Raw genomic sequence first — 13,696 nt, 5'->3', positions numbered from 1 at the left:
GAGCAGGCCTGTCCTGGAAGTCTTCATTCTGCATCGATGTTGCGCGGCAGCTGTTTGCAAATTTAAAATTACAACAGCCGGGAGGAGGTGGGTAGGGAAGTAGAGCCACTGACCGCCAGTTTTGGGGGAGGCCATTGCCCCTGTGGCCTCCCCCGTTCCGACATCTATGAATGAATTTACAAAACTAGTGCATTTCTAGTCTATCAGACAGAAAGTGAAATATAGGAGTTTTCTCCCAATGTCTAATTGCACTTATATGCAGAAATACTCTAGAGATCTTAAGGTCCCTTTCACCGAAGTATGGTAAACTTTTTACTGTATGATGTTCAGTGCTATTTAACTGGCCAGGAACAGTTCCTGGCCAGTTAAATATCACATAGCTGGTGGCTGAATATTAGCACTTAACGGCTAGCCCTGTCACCGGCTATGTCACTGGTTTGCGCCAATATTCACTGGCTGGCTGACCAATCTGAGTGGTCAAATAAACCCACAATATTGACAACTGTACCTTGTAGGCGCCCTTTATAGAATCTGGCTCTAAGGAGCATTTTCAAAACAACACCCAAATCATAATAGGGGTGTTTAGCTCATTACATCCCCCCCCCCCAGAAGTGTCCATTATTGTGCCATCTTTGAAAATGAAAAAATGTCTAGGTTTCCCTTTCGAAAATGGCTCTAAAGATGGTCATTTTTGCATAGAAGACACCTAAAAAGAGTCATTTCCCAAAATGACAAGTCTGACTTATAAAAGCCCCCCCCCCCCAAAAGCCCAGGCACTAGTCATCAGGCACTGTTTAGCATCGTTTTGAGAGAAATGGCTACAAATCAGAGGGGCAGTCTAGTGGTCAGTCCAGTGCACCATTTAGATAAGTGTTGCTGTTTCTTCTGTTATATACCAAAAGTTCTTTCTAGTTAGACATAAATAGAGTTTATGTATAAAGGTGGGACGAAAATTGTGTGCGATAAAGTTGCTAAAACAGCTTCGTAAAAGGAGCCCTATATGGCAATTGATATATCCAGGATAAGGACCTGAAATAACATATATGTCATAAGAGGTTCTATGTACTGAACTGTTAAGCCTCTATGCGATACTTAAACCTCCTAGTGAATTCATTATTTGGGAAAGTTTTCTCCAAATTAGGGTATCTGTACTAACGGTTTGAGCAGGATGTCATTTACACTGTATATAAGTTGATACACTTTTTTGTGTAATTAAAAATCCTGTAATATGATAATTTTTTTGTGATCCAAACAATAAAATATCAAATATTAGGTGCTTTGAAAATATCCCTTCTTGCTGTTTGCCGCAATGATTCGCTGTTGAAAATTGCAGGATATAAGAAACTATGGGCATTAACGCGCGGAATAGTGTGCGCTAAATTGCCATGTGCACTAGATACTAACACCAGCATTGAGCTGGCGTTAGTTCTAGCTGTGTAACACGGGTTTAGTGCTTGCTAAAATGCTGCGTGCGCTAAAAATGCTTGCTGCTTAGAAAAAGGAGCCCTGTATTGTATTGTATATAATAATAATAATAATTTTATTTTAAATACCGCCATACCCATAAAGTTCTAGGCATTTCACAACAATAATTAAGATACAAACAGTGCAAATCATTGAAATCAACAAAATTATATGCATATAATATAAGAAAAATACATACATACCATATAAAGAGGGTACAACAATCTTAAAAGAATAAAGATTATAATAATAAAATATATTAAGAACTCAGCCTGTTAAATAATTGAGTTTTTAACTGCTTTCTAAAATCAAGATAAGAAGAGGCATCAAGCCCATTGTGGGTTGGATTAGTTTGAAAGTGATCCGTGTTCTTCGTAAGGTGAAAGAACATGGCAGACAATTCCTCCATAGATGAGCCAAAAATGACAATTTGGGGGCCAGGACCTGTCATTGTCTGAGAGGGATGTGGGATGTGCAGTACTTGGGGGTGATCATTAGTGAAGACATGAAGACTGCCAATCAAGTGGAGAAAGCTTCATCCAAGGCTAGACAAATCATAGGTTGTATCAGTAGAGGTTTCGTCAGCTGTAAGCCCGAGGTCATAATGCCATTGTACAGATCCATGGTGAGACCCCCATCTGGAATACTGTGTACAATTCTGGAGGCCACATTACCGCAAAGATGTGCTGAGAGTTGAATCGGTTCAGCGAATGGCCACCCGGATGGTCTCAGGGATCTCCCGTATGAGGAACGGCTGGATAAATTGCAGCTATACTCACTCGAGGAACGCAGAGAGAGGGGTGAAATGATCGAGACGTTCAAATATCTCACGGGCCGTATCGAGGTGGAAGAGGACATCTTCTTTCTCAAAGGTCCCACATCAACAAAGAGGGCATCCGTTGAAACTCAGGGGTGGGAAATTTCATGGTGACACCAGAAAATATTTCTTCACCGAAAGGGTGGATGATCGCTGGAATAATCTTCCACTACAGGTAATTGAGGCCAGCAGCTTACCAGATTTTAAGACAAAATGGGATTGGTACGTGGGATCTCTACATAGGGGAAGGTAGGGGTGGGTCATTGGTGTGGGCAGACTGGATGGGCCGTGGCCCTTTTCTGCCGTCAGTTTCTATGTTTCTACATACCGAATTTCACAAGAGATAAGAGGGCTAGAGACAGGTCAACTCAGGACAGAGCTGCTTGCTACTGTGCTGGTAACAATTACCAGCAGAGGGAAAAACAAAATGCTGTGACAATAAACAGACTTTAAGCTGCATGTGTATCAACCTCCGTTGCATGTATTGTCAATAAAAGCTACAAATGCCACCAATACAAATTCCAATCAGAATTATAAGCCAAGTAAGGGGGAGAGTGTGGCACAGTGGTTAAAGCTACAGTCTCACCACCCTGAGGTTGTGGGTTCAAACACACGTTGCTCCTTGTGACTCTGGAAAAGTCACTTAATCCCCCCATTGCCCCAGGTACATTAGATAGATTGTGAGCCCAATGGGATAGACAAGGAAAAATGCTTGAGTACCTGAATAAATTCATGTAAACCATTCCAAGTTCCCCTGGGAGAACAGTATAGAAAATTGAATGAATGAATAAATAAATAGTGTGAAAAGCTTCAGCCTCTGATAACCAGAGCTGGTATTGTGACATCATAATGCCTCATTCTACCAATAAGAGGCAGCCTCATCAGTGATGTCACAATGGCTTTATTCTCCTAAACTTGGCTCACTTCTACTACATTTTCATTTCTAGAGTGGTGCAGTGGTTAAAGCTACAGTTTCAGCACCCTGAGGTTGTGGGCTTAAACCCACATTGCTCCTTGTGACCCTGGGCAAGTCACTTAATCCTCCACTGCCCCAGGTACATTAGATAGATTGTGAGCCCACTGGAACAGACAGTGAAAAATGCTTGAGTCCCTGAATAAATTCATGTAAACCATTCTGCGCTCCTTGGGAGAATGGTATAGAAAAATGAGTAAATAAAATAATAATGACATTTCACTGATTCATAGAAAGGAGGAAAAACAAGACCTCAATGGCCCTGCAGCCCCAAATTCCAGTGGTAAAAATTTTGCATCATATCTATCATCGGTCAAAACTTCTTCTAATTTATCTGCATCAGCTGCAAAGCATGTTATGTGATATGTTAAACAATAATGGGGAAAGTTGTCTTTGAGCCTCCAACGAAGCCATCTCATCTGTCTGAGAATTTCTATATCAGATTCATCAAAGAGGGCAAGTTCCTGAAGACTTTTGCCTAGGCAAAAGCCCTTGTACTGAAAGATGCCCTCCTCATGTGTGGCTAAATGCATGCATGGCAGGGGCATTGTGTGGGCAGAAGATCCCCTCGCTCCCTCTCCCACCCCCACAAGGCAAGGCCCTGGTCCCTCCCTCTGCTGCCACTGCCTATCTTTCTAAGAGTTGATCTTCACAAGCTGCTTGTGCCAACCACCCCACAGCCTTCCTTCTGACTCAACAGAGACGTGGTGCATTAGAAAGAAGGCTGTGGGCCCAGTGTGAGCAGCGTGTATCAGTCAGGCTGCTCGCTGCCGGCATAGATTGGCCCCTTAAAGGTACATGGGAGGAGAGGTTTGGGGACTTTTTAGCGGGTGGAACTTAGGGATCCCTACTAGCCACCGTATAGATGTGCTGCCACTGGGTAGGCCTGGGCCCACCCATGGCTATGCCACTGACACGTGTTTCACGGATTCTATGTATGTTGCTGAAATTTTGGCATGGATTCAAAATGCTTGCACAGCTAAATTGGTTAATGACCTATTAACTATTAATTGGCCTTAACTATTAAAATTAATTGACACTAAGTTGGCATCTACTAGTGTGCTATTCTGTAACACCAGGGAGCTCATAATTGAAATAGAAATACATCTAATAGATCTAAAAACCCACCTAAGTCGACACTTGGACGATCAGAAGGACAGGTCGTCTAAGTACATATAATCGAAATGGCTTTATAGACGTATCCAGGAACATTTTAGGCCTCAGAATCACACTGTGCACCCAGAGCAAAAAGGGGCATTTTTGGAAGAGTGGTGGGGGTGGGATGTGAGCTAACCTAGACTTAGTCGTACTGCAGGGATAATCAAAAGTTTGACAAGACCACTTAGACGGAACTTATATGTTGTGAATTAGGCAATCTAAACACAGGTCTAAGTGCCCAAAAGATATCCAAAGTGACCAGATAACCTCTTCAGTGACAAAGTACAGACCCCCACACACTCCCCCAGTGTTCGCTGACCCACCTCACAACGCCATAAAAATTGAAATAAAAACATATATATCTGCCTCCGGAACATCAGCACCTGGCATACGCAAGTAGAGCTGCACAGAGGTGGCTTAAGTAGTCTGAGGGGTGGGCTACTGGACCATAGAGAGGAGGACCCAGGCCCATAAGTCACACTAACCACTACATTAATGGTGCAAAATGTGAGGCCACCAAAAAAACCCAAACCCTACTGTACTGCCATATAGGTGGCACCTGCATTCATAAGGGCTATTGGGGTTGTAGACAGGTGGGTCAAGTAGGTTATGGTGAGATATACATGTGGCACCATTTTTGTGAAGTTCGCAGCAGTGGCCTTTAAGGTGTCCCACTGCTCTCTTGTTATGTCTGGGTAGCCAGTCCATCATGTATTTTTGGTCAAGAATATGGTATAAAGATGGACGTAGTGGCGGTCTGGACGATCAAACGTACAGATGGACGATTTTTGAAAAACCGTATTCTTTAGATGTATTTTTCGAGAATGGGCATTTATGCCCTGCCGACTTTGGCCGACTAGCGCCCTACATCCAAATCAGATTTAGACAATTCTTTCAATTTTGCCTCTCCAACTGTTTAAATCCCATAGAGCACAACTCAAAAGGGGGTGTGGCCAGGGGAGGGGCATGGGCGGGTCAGAGGCATTCCAAATATTTCTGCATACTGTTATAGAATAGCATCATTTACATGCTGAAATGCTGTAAGTTGAATGTATATAAAAGCATGGGTTTAGCCAAACATAATGAAAGGTCTTGAAAAACATGAAGTCTATTGCCCTTGCAAGGTGGGGGTTACAAAGTTGTTGCAAAGTTTATTAGGCTGAGAGTATTTTTTTTTTTTTTTTAGAACAATAAAATTTGGAGAACATTCATAGACTATGCCCTGAAGCAGATATACACAAAACATGCATGTCAGCATTGGGTCGTGACTATGGTTAAAGATAAGTGTAATTTAAGTGATTAAATTTGTGAAGAATAATTTTGAATTTACCACAGAAATTATATATTTGGTTGTCTGGTCAATGAAGAAGCTAAACAGCAGATATTCATTGAATGACATGCTTTAATGAAGTGCCACTTCTGAAGACCATCTTGAGAACAGAAAATGTTTGTTTCGAGACAATTAATTCTGCCTTTTTTGTGGTATAATTTCTACGCATAAGCCAGTAACAAAGTTTTTTTGACCACGTTTAAGAGATAAGGTTTTGATAAAATAGACCAAGAAGCAGCGTTACTAACTTTTTCGGATGTGACACGGACAAGCGGTCATAGACTGAAACTGAGTGGCAGCAGGTTCAGGACGGATATCAGGAAGTACTTTTTCACACAGCGCGTGGTGGGAATTTGAAATGCTCTCCCGGAGGATGTTGTGACAGAGATTACTGTTCTGGGATTCAAGCGCAAGTTGGATGCACACCTTGCAAATCATATTGAGGGCTACGGTATATCTGGGTCTCCATTCGGGAGTACCTAAAGGGGTCGCCGCGTGTGCGGATCATCGGACTGGATGGACCTCGGTCTGATCCGGTGAGGGCTTTTCTTATGTTCTTATGTACACTAGGTTTCAGCTAGCGTAAATATTGGCGCTCAGTTTTAGGTGTGGGAATAGGCTCTCTAAGGCCCTGATTCTATAAAAGATGTCTACAATTAGGCATCTAGAGTGACGTACCTAACTTAATTTGGCGTAATCAATATTGATAATTGAAACCACCAATAAAGACAAGTTAAAAAAGGGTTAAAAAAAATTAATTAGCTGTTAGGCGCCTACCGCTTTGAGGTAGACGTCTACACCGAGGCACCTACTAACAAGTAGGCATGGCTAGGGGCGGTTTTGGGGTGAATTCAAGGCAGAATTTGGGAATGGATTCACTTAGATGCACTCATTTAAGCAAAAAAAAAACAAAAACCTCTGATCTAAATGTCAGTGCGCCTAAGGTTTTAATGCTTAGGTGCTGTTAGGTGCAATCCTGTAAATGGTGCCTAGTAGCTAATTGACAGCTGTGCCTAACGATACCTGATTTCTATAAATGGCGCCTAAGTGCTACTCTATATCCTCTAGCTTATGGAATAGCATTTAATGCCAGTTTTTCCGAGCACCATTTTTAGAAATCCATCCTCTGTGTGCAGGTCACATGCGGTTTTTAAATGCAGACACACTCAATCATCACTGCCAGTAGCAGGTGAAAAGTAGATAGCAGGGGCATAGCCAAGGGGTGGGACTGTGTTGGCTGGCCTGCCCACCCAGCAGCCACAGGCCATGAAAGCTGGCCTAGAAGCCTTCCCTCTGATGCATTTGCATTTCGCATCAGAAGGAAGGCTTCCAGATCAGCCACTGGCAGCATGTAGGAACTGCTGCTGGCAACCTGAGACAGAAATGCTGCATGGACTTTGGAACATGGGATGGGAGGGAAAGAGAGAGAGGCTGCTGCACTGACTGGAGGGACGGGGGGATGAACGGGTTATCCACCAACTTTGGGCTCAGGCCCTCCCAAAACTGGCTGTCTGGCTATGCCACTAGTAGGTGGACACTTAAACATATGTGCTTTGCTCATGCAAACTTTCAGAAGGGCACAAACACAGGTAATTTCTATTTAAAGCTTTCTGGGAACATATGCATATGAAAATTGCCACTTACATACAGTTTGTTAGGTGCCATCAACTCGTGTTCGAGTCCTAGCAACTTGATGATCATCAAGTTTTCGTGACAGAACACAGTAGATTGCCAGGCCTTTCTTCTACACAGTATAAATTCAATGTCTCCATTGTAGCATCAAATGTGATTCTCCATCTGCTGCTGCGCAAATGGGTGGTACATCATTAGTCCAACATCTCCGCTGAAACCTGTCCACCTTGGGAGGTCCTACTGGTAGTGAAACTACCAATGGCATAGCTTTTTTTCAGCTTCTCACATGTACGCAAGCTCCAGTGGCATGACAAGCCCATATACCATGAGTGGAGACGTATAGTTTAGGCTACATTTATGAGTCTGTTAACACATTTTGAAACAATAGTATCGTTCAAGGACATAATGGTATGGTTCAGTGGTTCTCAAACCTTTCGTGAGGCACCACTAGTCAGTCAGGTTTTGAGAATATTCCTAATGAATATGCATGAGAGATTTGCATGTCTACTACCTCTTATGCATATTCATTAGGGATATCCTCAAACCCCAACTGGCTGGAGTCACCAGGACAGAACCATTAGGCTAGATGACCAGTTCTAATGTTGCAATAATTGGAACAAAGCTGGAGAAGACATTAAGGCAACTCTGGTCCTGTAGTGCTGTACCTCAGTCAGGTTTTCAGGATAGCCACCATGAATATGCATGAGATATATTTGAATACAGTGAAGGCAGTGCATGCAAATGTATCTCATGAATATGCAGTGTGCATGTCTCAAAAATCTAACTGACCTTCAGTACTTGAGGACAAAGTTGTTTACCATGACAGTAGAAGCCTACATTAGGGCAATTTTAAGACAGGTCATCAAGGGTGAAAAGGTAAGAAGGTTCCTAATTCCAGCCTATTTTATAGGCACATAAGCCCCTATGTAGCTTTATAAAAATACCAGGGATAAACTGGCAGAAATGGTGGCTAGACTGAAGCTGCAGACACTTATGGACATTGGACAAGTTCCTAGAGGAAATGTCCATAGTGTGCTATTGAGACAGACATAGGGGAAGCCACTGCTTGCCCTGGATCTATAGCGTGGAATGTTGTTACTATTTGAGTTTCTGCCAGGTATTGTGACCTGGATTGGCCACTGTTGGAAACAAGAAATTGGGCTACATGGACCATTGATCTGAGCCAGTATGACATAAAAAGTGCCATCTCCGGCACAGACCCTAGGTCCATCAAGTCCGGCGATCCGCACACACGGAGGCCCCGCCAGGTGTACCCTGGCATAGTTTTAGTCCCCATATCACTCTAAGCTTCTCATAAGGAGATGTGCATCTAGCTTACCCTTACCTATGTCACTTTATGTCAGTTCTTATGTCTGCTCAGGACCAGATTAAAATCCTTTACCTACTAATATTTCTTTCTCCTTGGCTCTTTTGTAAACAAAGAAGCAACTAGCAGGAAGGAAATACTCTGCACAATAGCACTTGGTTGCTCTTAAGTGAATGTTCTCGACAAAGTATTCAAAGGTAAGGAGGTAACATGCCAACCTAAGATCAGACTTGTCCATGCACTCATTTTCTCAGTGATCAGTCACAGTTGTGAAAGCTGGACACTGCGGAAACAAGACAGAAAGAAGATTGATTCATTTGAGCTTTGGTGCTGAAGAAGGATTTATGGCATGCCGTAGACCACCAACAGAACTAACAAATTGATTATGGAAGAGATCAAACTAGCTATGTCTCTCGAAGCCCAAATGATGAAGTTGTGACTATCTTATTCTGGTCACACCATCAGAAGAGAGAGATCACTGAAGGAGGACATCATGTTTGGGAAGATCGAAGGAACCAAGCAAAGAGGGCGACCTGCAATCAGATGGCTGGACACATTGAAAACAACCATGGGGATGATTCTGGAGGACCTTTCCAGACTAGCACAAAACCAATTTTTTTTTAGATCTGCAATTCATCAAGTCACTAGGACATGACCATGAGTTGATAGCACCTAACAACAACAAGAAAATGTAGGTGTATTTTATGAACTATGCACATGCATTACACCACCACCTATGTTTCACCAAAACTTCAATCTTGAACACACCTAGGGCAAAGGAACCCTTTTTTGAGAGAAGGAGCCAAACAAACCAATCTCTTGCCCTGCCCTCAAGCTTTGTAATTGCTATTGATTTGTTGGGCAAAGTATTCATAGGGCCATGGGTTCAGTTACCCACCTCATTCTTCTGCCTGGCAACATGTTTACACATGGGTTCTGTGAAAGTAGATGCCTGTTTTGGCACTGCCTGTACTTTTATGCACATACGCCCAAATTCTATATTGGCGCTTGGAGTTGCATGTTCAAATTTGTGCGTGTAAAGTAATTGAACAAGCCAATTAGCACTGACAATTAGCTTAATAAGCAATTATTAGTTTTAATTTATTTTAATTTAAAAATAGGTGCAGTATCCACACCTAAAATTATGCACAGTGCTAAAAAGGTGGCACAGAGGCGGGAGGGTCATGGGCAGATTAGGGGTGTTCCTCAATGTTACCCACCTAATTACAGAATAAGTGGCATCCAGGGGTGAAGTTTGCACCATGCTTCCATTGGTGAAAATGGTCATGCATAAAGTTAGGCATGGCTCCCAGGCGCAAGCACTAGGTTCAAAGCGGAATAGAAATTAAAAAATAAATAAAATTAAATAAATTGCACCTAACTTACCACCCCCCTTTTATATAAAACCGTAGGACAGTTTTTAGTGCCGGCCATTGTGGTAACAGCTGTGATGCTCATAGAATTCTATTAGCATCAGTGCTGTTACCACCATGGCCGGTGCAAAAAAACCATGCTACAGTTTTGTAAAAGGAGGTGATTTAGGTACCATTTTAGAATAGTACTTAAAGGGGGAGACTGATTTTTTTAGACACAATTCAGTCCATATCCACTGGAGCAATTGTACAAAAGTCACGTTACATGTGGAAAATTTTATCAAATTGCACTTATACTTTTTGCAAAACTGAATTAGAAATTTTTTTAACCAACAAGCTATTCTATTGACTGTTCCAAGGTGTTCAGAAATCTTTACTATTTATTTTTTAATAATGTTCCCTTCCAGCAAGTAATGCATTTTACTGGTTTTGACCTGTATAAATTTATTTCAGATGTCTTGCAGCAGGCATAAATATTTAATGCAATTAAAGGGTATTATGTGTACACTCTCCTATGAGCATGCAGCAGAGAAAGGAAAGAGCCTGGCTAAAACTCAACAGGGCATCAAGCATTACTGGCAAGAATGGGCTTTAGCCCATATGAGTGTCAAGTCTTCCCAACCCAATGACTTTTATTAAACATGAAATAAAACATCACAAACATCTGGACTTAAGTCTGGCCAAAGTAACAACAAAAAACAATAAACAAAGAATGTGAATTTTAAAAAGTTCCCACTGTCAGAATTTTAAAAAAATGAAAGCACGTTGTCAGACCAAATGTATTTCTCTGACTACTGGGATTTTTCCAGATAATTTTGGCATGGGAATATTTTCCTTTGTTACATTTTATCCTGGCCATCCCTATTAACAATCTACTAGGGTGGCCAGAACAAAGAATATGCCATTTCATTGCTTTGAGAAGAAAAATAGTGCCTGAATATAATCATTTTTGACTACAACCAATTTATTCCATTTCAGTCTAGAAGCCTCTATACCAAGCAGACAAGCATTTGCAAAAAAAATAAAAATAAAAATTAGAAAAATAGTGTATTAACAATTTGCATAATTACATTTTTATCATAATATATAATGTATGCACAAATTGTTGTTCTGTGCAAATCCTTTTACTTTTAAAGAATTTGGCAATCTATAGAAATTGTAATGAGCCTGTATTTAATTTCTAAAAATGCAGTCCTGTAGTGGGAAGGCGATGTCTTCCCAGGCAGCCGACATAATGCCTGTAATTAAATATATGACTGTAAATGATAGGTGAGAACAAAAAGGCAACCGAGTCACATCAAGGTTTGTGTGACGGACGCTCAGGACGCCAAAATTGGCTCACACCTTACAAACCAAAATGGGGAAATATATATAATGGACGATATATGATTATATATAATACATTATATTATGTTATAGGGTGCTCTCAGTGTGAACCCTCAGTGATAGGAGCGCAGCTCCGACACTTCACCTCTGGGTCAAGGCAGTAAGCCTCCACCCACACACCATCATCGAGCACCCCAGGTGTGCTGAAATCAAACAAATCAACCAATCAAAAGTGAGTAAATAAAACTCAACACAAACAAACTGAACGACCCCCACACAAACCCTGCCAGCCAGACCCCCCAAGAACGCGCAACAAAATCAAAAAACCATACAAAAACTATCGAAAAAGTATCAAAAAAACACAATACTTATCTGAAGCTATCTCACAGACTGAAAAACGCAAACAACCGCGCCAAGAGGAAAGGTTCAACCGCGCTGGTTTCGGGAGAAGCCCTTCTTCAGGAACCTGACTCCCGACGGAACACGAACAAAGAGGACGGCTGGAGGGCGTTGTTCTCACTATTTTAGGATTTTTTTGGCATATCCGGAGTGTATTGTTGTTGTAAATGATAGGTGGCTAAACACTTTACAGAAGATGGTTTCTAGCCTTTCAGATGATTTAAAAAAAAAAAAAAAAAAAAGATGTTGCATTTGATTTGCATTTGACACTCAATATCATATATAGCCTCTTTTACAAAACCACGCTAGCGGTTGTCGTGCGATAACAGCCCCGAAGCCCTTTAAATCTCTATGGGCTTTGGGGCCGTTAGCGCAGCGCAGCCACTAGTGCGGCTTTGTAAAAGAGGCCATTAGTGTGGTGTGAATTCATTTAGGGCTCCTTTTACAAAAGGTGCGCTAGCTACCCGAATAGCGCGCGCTACCTGAAAAACTACCGCCTGCTCAAAAGGAGGCGGTAGCGGCTAGCGCACACTATTCCACGCGTTAAGGCCCTAATGCACCTTTGTAAAAGGAGCCCTTAGATTCATAAAAGGCAACATAATTTAATCACGGTATTTTGTACTGAATCTAGCGACATAACCCAAGTCGTATTTTAATCATGTGGTAGCTTCCAATTCAATAGTTACAGTATTCAAAGGGTTAAATGTAGAGGTAGCACCTACGGCTGGCGGGGTTGCAGCCTTTTCTGTAGTCTCCACGCAGGTCCCAGTGCTAAAAACACCCCTCTCTTCTCACCCTTTGCACACACAATCGCAAAGTTGTTTTTTCACTTGTATCCGTGACATTTTTACCTATGTAATGTTGCAGCCTTGCATCTTTTGATATGTCTTTTTCATGGGAAATATACTATATAGAAATATAGTAAGATCAGTTGTTCACAGTGAAAAAACACACAAGAAAAGTTGACAGCAACAGCGTTCTCAGTTCTGCAGTGATATTTAACAGCAAGCTGAAGCTATTTTTTTCTACTGAATAGCTCAGGGACAACCGACTGACATAACTATCACATTGCAGTTTTTCAATCTGTTCTTAGGACAATCAATAAAGCCATTTGGACTCCTTATAAATTATCCAAAATTAGTGGCGATAAATCTGATAAGTGCTGGTCATGTCATAAAGAGGTTGGCACTCTAATCCATTTATTATATTCTTGTGATCACATAAGTGAGTATTGGCTATGCGCATGGGATACCATCAGTACTTTGTTGAATATAAAAGAATCACTCACATTAAACATTATAGTGTTGGGGCCATTTTGGACTTAAACAATATCTGATAATAAAGCAAAATTACTAATCATTTTGATCAATTTGGCTATTAAAATCATATTGCAACACTGGAACGATGCTTCTAGGGTGGACCACATAACTTGGTGGAACACAGTTTGTATAACTGCCAAGAATGACTGTGTTGCTGCAGAGCGATTTAATGCTCTAAAAAAAATGTACTACAATATGGGAGCCATTGGAGTCTTATAGCCATGCATCTATTAAACCATAATGATCTGCTTGATTAAGGTGTACATCCGTGGAGGGGCATAATAAAAAAAAAAAAAAAACATCTACATCCCTTTTGACCTAAGTCAGTAGACGCTGAAGTTGGCAGCAGGGAAATGTCCATTCTCAAAAAAACCAACAACATCCAAATTGAGGGGTTTTTTGAGAATGGCCTACCTGCACATTCCCGACCAAAAATTTGCCCAAATCCCAAACGGATAAACCCAGACCTTTTTGATGAAGTCCTTTGCCTAAAAGCAGGGTTCTGTAACCGGCGTCTGTCAAAAAACAATGCTGGTTACATAATCCTGTAACTGCCCCACCCCCACCGCAACGATTGC

Source organism: Geotrypetes seraphini, chromosome 12, assembly GCF_902459505.1.
Source record: "Geotrypetes seraphini chromosome 12, aGeoSer1.1, whole genome shotgun sequence".
NCBI lineage: Eukaryota > Metazoa > Chordata > Amphibia > Gymnophiona > Dermophiidae > Geotrypetes > Geotrypetes seraphini.
Note: the sequence above shows the minus strand (reverse complement) of the source record.